The sequence below is a fragment of the Mirounga angustirostris genome, unplaced genomic scaffold (assembly GCF_029215605.1).
Source record: "Mirounga angustirostris isolate CCGP_5_RB_7025 unplaced genomic scaffold, mMirAng1.0.hap1 SCAF_16, whole genome shotgun sequence".
Lineage (NCBI taxonomy): Eukaryota > Metazoa > Chordata > Mammalia > Carnivora > Phocidae > Mirounga > Mirounga angustirostris.
In genome coordinates this window covers 19,628,998-19,639,559 of record NW_026991724.1, presented here as the reverse complement: position 1 = coordinate 19,639,559, position 10,562 = coordinate 19,628,998, and the positions used below count along the sequence as shown (strand labels likewise).

Below are 10,562 nucleotides of genomic sequence, written 5' to 3'. Positions count from 1 at the left end.
ACTGAGGATCCAAGAGTGTAATAAATTCCCCCATGGTCACAGAGTGCCCCTGTCACTTAGAGGTTAAAAATGGCTCATCTCTGACATCCAAAATACATTATGATGTGCTACCTGCCTACTTGGGTAGCACACAACTAGGACTAAATCCCAGCCCATCTTCCTCCAAAACTCATGTTCCTGTATTTGTTGAAGAATCCAATAAATAGGTGCCAAAGAAACAGGTGAATATAGGTATTTCTACCACACCATGCTATCTTCTTTGTGATGGGATAAACAGAGAGGAAAAAGGATTTAAGTTAGAATGAGATAAGAACAACAACTGGGATCAATGGACAAATCTGGTGAACAACCAGAGTCTTCACAATAACACTCACCTGGGAAAGCAACCACAAAATTTAAAGTATGTCTGGGGCACTGACACCCCTTGGAAAACATGGCCCCAGGGAGACTGTCCATCTTGGTCTGGGTGAGGAGTGTGGTGAAAAGCAAAGAAGCTCCCCACTCTCCCCAATCAATTCACAGCCCCGCTCAACAGTGCTTTTTCTTGGGTGATTCTCCCTCCTGAGACAGTAGCAGTGACATTTCAAGGCTGATCCCTCCCATGCCCCGCTTCCCGCCCCTGATGGCTGGGACTTGAATCCAATGCCAAGGCCAGGCTCCAGTAACCAGACACAGAGCCAGTGCCTCAGGAACCTGAGCATCCACCACAAGGCGACAGATATGCCCAGGAGGAAGCTTATCAGCCTTTGAAGCGCAGAGCTGACTTGACCCATATGGGATGGTGATGGAGCCAGCAAGGGCGGGTTGAGTCTATCATGTTGATATGGATCAACATTTCATGGGAGACTCAGTTCCTGTTTTATCATCTTCCTCTCCACTCCAACCACTGGCATCATCCTGAGGGACATGAACATGTGGAACTGACTCAGCCAACTGCTTGTCAGGGTGTTATGAGAAGTGATTGAGAATGGAAAAGACCCCCTACCTTCACATTGCAGCCTGAACAATGACTCGTTGGTGGCTCCTTCTTCAATCTTTCTTCCCTCTCTGCCTCAGTTTCTTATCTGTAAAACAGGGATTGCCATGAGATTTTGTAGCAAAATCCATCTAAAGCACTTAGCATTATGCTTGGCATAATGTTCGTGACCGTTTTCACCTCCCCATCAGCAGCCACACCCTGGATCTGATGGCCACCCAGAAAGTCTCTGGCTTTGAAATCTTAAAATCTAACATCTGAACACAGCCTAGGTCTTCTCAGGACCCTTAATCATCTGTCATCTTTGGTCTGACCTCATCATGATCTCCCATCCTGAGTTGTCCTCCACGCATACCAGCTCCCTGTTCCATCCTCCTCTTCATCCCAGGGCTCTAATCCATCATTTTATTGTTCTCTCACTCCTTGCTCTATAGCTCCCTGGCCACACTTCCTGTACATAGAATCACAGGGCAACCAATCATCTGCTCCTGTTGCTGCCCTACTAGTTCCCTCTTTATTCCAGAGATAATGACCCAGTGATGCCCTATCCTGGGCCCTACCCCAATGGTGGCATTAACATCCCTTGGTCCTCAGGTAGTTCACCTCCATTGCTCTACGTTGACCTGCTATACTCTCTCAAGCCCCCAGCCCCACTTTGCCCCCAGTCTAATGTGCTTCCTACCTCAAACTGATAAGAGAGGGATTACATGTAAAGTCCCTCAATATTTTGTTTCACTATCCACAAATCTGGAACCTTCCACAAATCTTCTTACCACATCCTTTTCCTCAGAGGAAGATGAGTCTGCTTCCGCTTTCCTCTGTACCATGCACCACTCAGGAGTCTTACCCATCAGTTATCACTTCTGTATTCTGTCCTTCCAGGCTTCCCCTCGCCCAAGACCCCTTGCCCTCAGCATATAAATATGCTCAGACTTCCCACACGTCAAAAGCAAAAGGAAAATCTCTCTTCACCCTCTACTCCCCTCCAGCTCCCTCATACAAACTCCTTCAAAGCATTGTCTACACTTGCCCTCTTTGCTCCTTCACCTTCTGCTGTCTGAGCAGTCCAGCTCCCCCTGAGATTGCTGTAAGAAGGTCCATAACAAACATGGAGCTGCATTTGGCTCCTCTTCCTCACTTCTCCCATCTAAGAATCTAAAGTTCCATCAACTCTGATGCTCCCTGCATAATAGCTTTTAACTCTGTCCCATCCGTCCATTCAACTATCATTGACATGTCCTGGCCTTCCAAACTCATCCAAAGACACCTAAATCATACCCCTCCCTGATCTGGCCTCTACTCCATGCCAAAGAGGAAAAATAGGAATGTTTCTCTCCTTGCTCAACATTCTAAAGTGGTTCCCACTGCATCACAGGGCAAATCTGCTCTCCTCTGCATGATGTATGAAGAAGGTTCTTGAAGATCTGGTAGTAGTGAACGTGGCCACCATAAGGGTTAACTGAAGTATGGTGACTGAGGATCCAAGTGTTCATGAGCTCCCCTCAGTCAAGGTACATACCCATTTCCCTCTTCTGTAGAATGCTTTTAGGAGGAGATTAAAAGGTCTTCAAAACTTTCAGAGGAAGCTTATCAAATGTTGGCATTTCAGAGGAAATTCATCAAGTATTAGAATGCTTTTATGGCATAATGTTCTTTTTAGGAACAAATTGTATATGGCTATTTCTTGAGATGTTTGTCCTATTGTAGAAGGCACCACTTAACAGAGAAGATGCCATGAGAGGTGATATTTGCAAGTCTAGGACCAAAGGATCCTTCCTCCTGCCCACAGCATACCCAACTGTTCATTCCCACTATCAACCCTCAGATTCCAGCATTCTGACCTAGATCTATGCGGCAGTCATCACTCTGTTCCTTTCCATATGAGGACCCTGATATTCCAAAATGAAAGAGGATTTTCCTTAGGTCCTATTTCCAATGTCCATAGCAGAGTTGGGATCAAAACCTGGTCTCCTGCCACTGTGGTATGGGGTGTCTGCCCATAGATATCAAAAGTCCAGTAGGAGAAGCCCCTTAGTTGCTGGGCCACATGTATGTCAGCACAAAGGCTGTGATAGATAAGAAGGCCTCAAGGCCACAGGCAACCACACAGACAGATGAGGAGGAGGGAAAGGAAGAGGGGAGGACTCCAAGGAGAGGAGTAGGGATAGGACGCAAGCAGCCACAGGAGCCCAGGATGAAGGTGGAAGCAGGATATGCTGAGCCCCCAAGCTTGGCCCCATAGGAGACCCACTCAGGAGACTGAGTACTGTATTCCCTGCTCTAACTTGAGAATCACTGAGTGTCCTCCTCTGAGTCAGACAGTATTCTTACCAGAACCTTCAGTCCAGCCCTAGAACACCAAGCAGATGGCAGTCAGATCACCACTCTGTTGTCTGATTTTTTTTCCTCCCACCAGTTTTCAGGTGAGCCAAAAGCAAACAATTCTGCCCTACTCCAGCCCTCTGGTGGCGCAGCCAACTCCATGCTAGATGGCTCCTGCCCTCCAAGTCAAAGGCACAGCGTCACTGGCATGGTTGGTACCCCCTGCACCCCAGCATAGATCTGCCTCCCTTGCACACATACATGCACACATGCACACACACACGCCCACACACACAAGCTTTGGACAGCAAGCTTTCCCTCAACCTTGGTCTCAGACTCAGTGAAGGACCAGCTTCTCCACCCAGTCACTCAACCTCGAACCAAGGAATCAGCTTCAGTCTTGCTTTCCAAGCAGCCCATGGAGCCAAGTCTGTCTAATCCCCATGAGATGTCTCCCTCCTCCTAGGCCACACACTCCCCATCCCAGCCCAAACCTCTTCATTCCACACCTGGATTATGTCTCCCCCATCCTTATGTACCCTTCCATCTAACCTCTCCAAGCAAAATATAAACACGTAACTCCTCTGCTTAACTTCCTTCAGCTCCTGTCCACAATAAATTTCAAGCTCCCCATTGTCCACATCAATGAATCCCAACCCTTCAGCTTGCTAATCATTGAAAACCAATCATCCATTAATTCATCTACTCAACAAATATGTATTGAGTATCTACTCCACACCAGGCACTATTCTAGGCACTTGGGATAAATCCGAGGCAATGACCCCTGCCTTCATTAATAAGTATTTAAACTACACAGCATGTTAGAAGGTGGTAAATACTATGGAAAAAGGAAGATGGAGGACAGAGAAAGGAGATCTGGAGTGCTGAGGAGGGGGTGGTCGGACTCATCCTGAGAAAATGACACTGGAGCAAAGACTTGAAGGAAGTGGTGCTGTGAGTCTTGAGGAGATCCAGGAAAGACCATTCCACAGAGTGAGAGGAGTTGGTGCAAAGGCCCTGAGGTGGGAACACACCTGGTTCCTGGGAAACAGCATGGAGACCAGTGTGGACAAAAGAAAGTAAGCAAGAGGGAGAGGAGTGGGGGGATACCATCAGGGAGGGTAAGGGGGCCAGCTCGTACTCCCCTCACTCCCTAACCTGCACCTCATGAGTCTTTTCCCTAACACATGCCACTATTGCAATTCCCCAGCAGGTTGGGCATCCTCATGCCTCAGCACTTATGCCTATGTTCTGACACCATGCTTAACTGACCACCAACCCTCCTGCCCCCCCACAGAGCTCTGACCATCCCTTTTCCTCTGCTCCCAGCTTCTGTGACCATAAAGCTATGAGAGCACTAAACACACTGAAATGCAATCACCCAGCTCCTGGTCTAGATCATCCCCTGAACTGAGATCCCTCAGGAAATGAATCCCATCATCTCACTCCTCTCTTTTTCCCTAAGAAGCACCACGTGACTGGTTACAGGGAGGATGGATAAAAAGAGAATAGGCAGTAAAGGGGAAGAGAGAGGTAAGTTGGGAAGTAATGCTTTGCCTAACAGTTGAGATTATATTGGCCAAATACACACTTCAGCTCTCTGAAACTCAGTTTCCCTATCTGTAAAATGAATATAACAGTCTTGGTTCCATCTACCTTCCAGAGTTACTCTATGGGTAAAAAGAATAGATATGGACACACCTTATGGAGTGGGGCTAACCAAGAGCAAAAGGTTATCATTATTGTTCCACAATAATGTTGTTCCACAATAACTGTTGCTACCTAGCAAGTCCTTTGTTCTAGATAAAAAGATGCCTCTGGTTCCAATCATGTCACAGTTATGTGCCCCGGGTTCCAGTAGAGGGATGTCGGAGTAAGGATTATCTTGTGTCACGTGGGATCTCTTTGCAAAATGGAACACGGGGATCCTGACTCCCTGTGGAGAAGAGCCCCCTGGGTGATGCATTGGAGGGTCCTTCGATTGATCAGTTCACACTCTGTCCAGCAGGTCCAGCAGGCACTGTCTGAGCCATGCCTGCCGTGGGAGTGCAAGCTGCCCCTCCCCCAGCCCATCGCCACCCCCACAAATTGTCAAAAACGCACCGTGAGAGATAGAGCTCCCACATGCCACAAGGTAAGTGTTTAAATCTTTTATAAGACAGTCAATGGCCTTTATAAACCCTCAGACAAGAATTACACTGTGTCTGAGATGGGGCTGAAAGTCAGTGGGAAATTGATTCTGTCTAGCTAGTGCTGTTTCGAGGAGGAGGCTTGCTGGGTGCCTCTGGGACCAAACGTGCCATCTCCCATGTGCCCCAGGGTGTGGCGTGTCACATGCTGAGAATACTGAGACACCGGGGCCCATTTCTGGGCAGAGGCCAGAGGTAGCTGTGAGTTTCCACTACAGGAAGACCCTGGAGGGCATCGACCAGCACCAGGGATGGTTATGAAGTATGTTTACCTTCCCAGGAATTCATGCCAGACCAATCTGATGCCATTCCTTACACCCCAGGTGGAGAAGCCAGAGGATGATAAATGGCCATTGATCTGGAAGCAACCATCAGGTGTGAGGCACACCTACAATTACTTTCCTTTGCTAATGACCCCATTAGCCATTGGATCAAACACAGTTTGAGGTCGTGATGATGCTGTGGTTATTTTTCTGCCAATACCCATCAGCCTGATCCACACTGTCCTTCCAGGGGTGCCAAAGTGGGCAACAAGGACCCCTTGCTTGCGACTGGGGAGCCCAATGGTCCCGGTGTGCTTACTCTGTCTGCAGCACAGGTCTGGTCATGACAAGAATGGCTCTGGGTCGGAAGTGAGTGGATGCACCTTGGCAGGTAAACCAAACAGCTCCCATTCTGGCAGAGGCAGCGGAAAGCCCCCACTGGGGAATCGGGCAAAGCTGGAGCTGGAGACCTGGCCCTGGGATTTCCTGACCAAGTGACCTCGTAGAAACCCCGTCCCTGCCTGGGGCCAGTGCTTCAAGTGTAACTCGGGGATGATGCTCCTTCTGTGTCGTGGGGCCGCTCTAAGGATGGAATGTGAGAGCACACGCTGCATGCGGGGCACAGACAGGTGCACAGTGGCTCTCGGCTCTGCCCCCTGGCTGGCGTTGAGCCCAGAATTTGAGGAGCACGCAGACTCTCCCTTGGAAGCAGATGGGCTGGAATCCAACTATGAAAATGGTAACTCAGTCTTCTGTACTGACCACATGCAAATACTGGAACCACTGCTCATTGTGCATCCTCTGGATCTTTCTGTGTCCCCACTTTAGATAAGGATACCGGGGCCCGAGGAGTTTCAGGAGGTCAGTTCATCCAACACGAGCAAACACTGAGGATGCAGTTACTGAGGGCCTACTCTGCACCAGGCACCATCCGAGGAACCCGGTGATGAGGCTGAGCGAGACAGAGGCTGCTCTGAGGTCAGGCGGAGGCAAAGCCCAGACTAGAATCGAGGTCTCCTGCCATCAAGGGTTCCTTCTCTGTCCCCTGCCATTTCTCCCACGAGAAAGGACTCCTCAGAGAATCAATGCATGTCCCATCTCAGAGTGTCCTTGACATTTCTCCAGACTCCCCAGCTTGCTTTCCAGACGAGGTCGTGTTTTCCAAGGCCACACGGTGAAGGGGGAAAGGAGCTGCAGTCTTGAAATGAGACTGGTAGAATGTCAGGTCAGGCTTGCTTTCTTCTCGGGCTGCTCATTTTCTGGAATGCTGCACTTTATCCCCGCAGACAGGTCTACAGGAAGCCAGCAGTCTGGAATGTGCCGCGGACCATGGGAGGGAGGCAGAGGCGAAGGTCTCTGTGAGCATGAACTATTCAGAAATATTTGCGTAGCCCACAAGGGAAACTGCCTCATCAGGCTCAGATAAAGGGGTGGAATGAAACAGCATCCCCGTATCCCTGCTCTTCTCTCTTCGGTTAAGTAACACCATTGGTACTAGATAGTCAGGTAGCTTTGAACTGAAAGGAGCTTTATTTGAAAACCCTTCAGGGTGCCAGAGAAACAGTCTTTTTCCACATCAGCAGTCTACCCAAGGCAGACTCAGCAAAGAAGAGCAAATATCACCAGCTGCTACAGAGGGATGGGAGCGGGGAGCAGGGTGGTGGTGGGATTATTAAGGATGAGGTCAGTCAGGAAGGGATGGCAAAGAAGAGCCTCTCTGTTGTCAGACAGAGTCACAAATAAACACTTTGGCAGCTGGACATTCAGCTCTTAAACCTTGCAAAATGAGAAAAACCTTGTATGGTCAGAAAGGGTATATTGTCTGATGAGGTGAGACAGCTCAGAGTGGGATTCAGGCCAAGAGCCACTCAGCCATTCACATGAGCATATAGAGCTATTCACATGAGGCTCAGCCTTTCCTACCTGGAAAATGGGTACAAAGCAAACACCCAAGTGCTTAAGGGTGATGTTTCCATGCTGCCATAAAATTTAAAAATCCAGCGTGTAGACTTCTATTCATCTATCAGACAACCTTTGAACACCAACTACAAACCAGCATCATGCCAGGCTCTGGGAACTCAGCTATGAGTCTTCCTCTCTGCCTTTATGGAATTTAATATTTAGCAAGGAAAACAAACATGGGAAAACAGTTACAAGAAGGATGGTGGTAGGGGCCTGTGTGCCCATAAGGCCAGGGGAGGAAGAGGCAAGGGGCTGTGGAGATGGCAGTGGAGGGTCTGAGGGGTTGCAAAAGTGACCAGCATAGTAGGGAAAGTGATTACATACAGGAGAATTAGACAAATAACTATATTGATGATAATGAGAGTCAGGTTTCTGATGGTCAGAGAAGGACTTACAAAGATGGAAATGGAGATTAGAATTGGAGGTATCTGAGGCAGTGCACTGGAAATAAACGTATTGGTATTAATTGAATTTTAAAAATTATATATGAAAATAGATATCAAAATCTATTTATATCAGTGGCTATCAGCCAGGAGGGATTTTGTCCCTCATGGAATAATGGCAATATGAGAAGATACTTGGGGTTAGTAACACTGGAGGAAGGATTATCTACTGGTATATAATAGGCTCAGGCAAGGGATGCTACTAAACACAGGGCATCCTCACAGCAGAGAATTATCCAACCAAAATTTCAACAGTGCCATGGTCTAGAAACCCTGTCATAGATGTGTGTGTGCATGTGCACATGTGTGGATGGATGGACGGATGGATGGATGGATGGATGAATGGATAGATAGACGGGTAGCTAGAGATAAAGACAGATGAGTGTGTGTGTGTGTGTGTGTGTATAGGATTTCCTAGCTCAGTTGTTTGAGTGGACCAGAAGCAATGACACTCCAGTAGTTATGAACACATCCATTGCTCAGAGCTTGGTTTCTAAATACCATTACCTGCTAAAAGGAACCAAATTTCCCTGGAGAAATAGCTAATTCCAGAGGTGGGGCAGGAAAAGTACGAGGTGACCTTGGAATATCTTTCTATGCCAGAATACAGAGAAGTACTCAAAGAATTATGAGAATATGTTCAAAAGGGCACAAGGAGCCAGCTTCAAGAATGTCCCACTGGCTAAATCTGAGACAATGTGAACATCAGAATAAATAATAATAGGAACATATTGGGCACCTGGGTGGCTCAGTTGTTAAGCATCTGCCTTCAGCTCAGGTCATGATCCCAGGGTCCTGGGATCGAGCCCCGCATCAGGCTCCCTTCTCTGTGGGAAGCCTGCTTCTCCTTCTCCCTCTGCTGCTTCCCCTGCTTGTGTTCCCTCTCTTGCTGTGTCTCTCTCTGTTAAATAAATAAAATTAAAAAAAATAATAATAGGAACATATTTAACCCACTGAATAAAATAAGAATCTATGCATTCATACTGATATAAATAATTAAATTAACAAATAAATGAGGGAGAAAGGGAAGCTCCTCCTTATAGAATACCAACTAAAAAATTAGAAAAATTATGAAAATAGAAAATCCCCATTTGGCAACCATCACAGTGGTGGTTAACTCAGCAGGAAGCATCAATAAATACCAAGGCTAGTGGGCAGAGGTTTGATGAGGTACAGGATATTGACGTCCGTCCTTTCAGAGAATCTTCCCATAAAAATACTTTTTTTTTAAGTTTTTAATTATTTAAAGATTTTGTTAAAAAAATACTTTTAAATTATAAAAAGAAATGGGTGACTTGGTAGAAAAACCCAGCAGACACCAAGTTGACCAGGTGATCAAAATTAGCAAAAGGGCAGGATAGATCGGCATTGGTGTGGTCCACTGAAAATGCAGCATCATTTCCATGGCATTTCTCCCCAAAATGGACAGCTAAATTCTGATCATGAGGAACCAACAGACAGACCCAGGCTGAAGTACATCCTACAGAAGAAGAGTCCTCTCCTATTGAGAAATGTCAAGTCATTAGGGACAGGATATGGAACGGTTCCAGATTGAACCAACTAATGTATGTGTGCAATTCATGACAGGAGATTGGATTCCAGACTAGAAAGGAGGAGGATATACTGATGGGGTAGTTGGGGAGACTTGAATAGGGATGGATGACTGCCCTCTCTCTGTGTTGAGTTCCTGATTTTAATGGCTGTACTGGGGGAATTAGGGAGTTCTTGTTTTAAGGAAACATATACTGGCATTTTTAGGGAGGATGGAGTATTGTATACACTACGTGCTCTCCAGTGAATCAGAAATTAATAATAATAACTGGTATGTATATATGCACATACATGTACACACATGCAAAGAGAGAACAACAGGAGAAAGGGAAAAGTTCAGTAATGGAACAAATGAGGTAAAAAGGTTAAAAATTCATGACTTTTAGGGAGTTTGAAGTTATTTTTTAAAAACAATATAAGAATATGTGCTACACAAACTATTTTACAAATTACAAAATTATACTCATACAGTAGGATACCCACATTATACACAGGAAACCCGCCATGCACACACACATATGAAAAATACAAAGAAAATATACAAGTATGTTACTCATGGTTATCTCTGGATGATTAAATTATGGTAAATTTTTTGTCTTTCTTATGTTTCCCCATATGGTCCAAAATTTCTCCTGTGAACATACATTGTCTATTGCTTTACAATTAGAAAAGAGCATTATGCACATCATAAAATAATTTGATGAAAAGAAATAATGAGCTTGAGTTCTAAGGCCATTTTTCCTCCATTCAAAACTGGCCCCCAGTCAACTACATCACAGAACCGCCTAGCAGCTGCTTGGGGCATCCCCCTGGCTGGATGAGGGAGAAGGAGCACAAAATAAAAGTCTGGCAGCTC

The 10,562-nt window shown here is 46.4% G+C and overlaps 1 long non-coding RNA gene across 1 annotated transcript in view; it reads right to left on the bottom strand.

Annotated features, from left to right (window-relative positions):
- Positions 1 to 984: 984 nt before the first annotated feature.
- The window catches only part of LOC123854957 (uncharacterized), a 191,364-nt gene continuing 181,786 nt past the window's right edge, over positions 985 to 10,562 (bottom strand). Inside the window, exon 4 of the long non-coding RNA XR_006793430.3 lies at positions 985 to 1,064. This is a non-coding gene — a long non-coding RNA (uncharacterized LOC123854957). The remainder of the gene's footprint in view (positions 1,065 to 10,562) is intronic.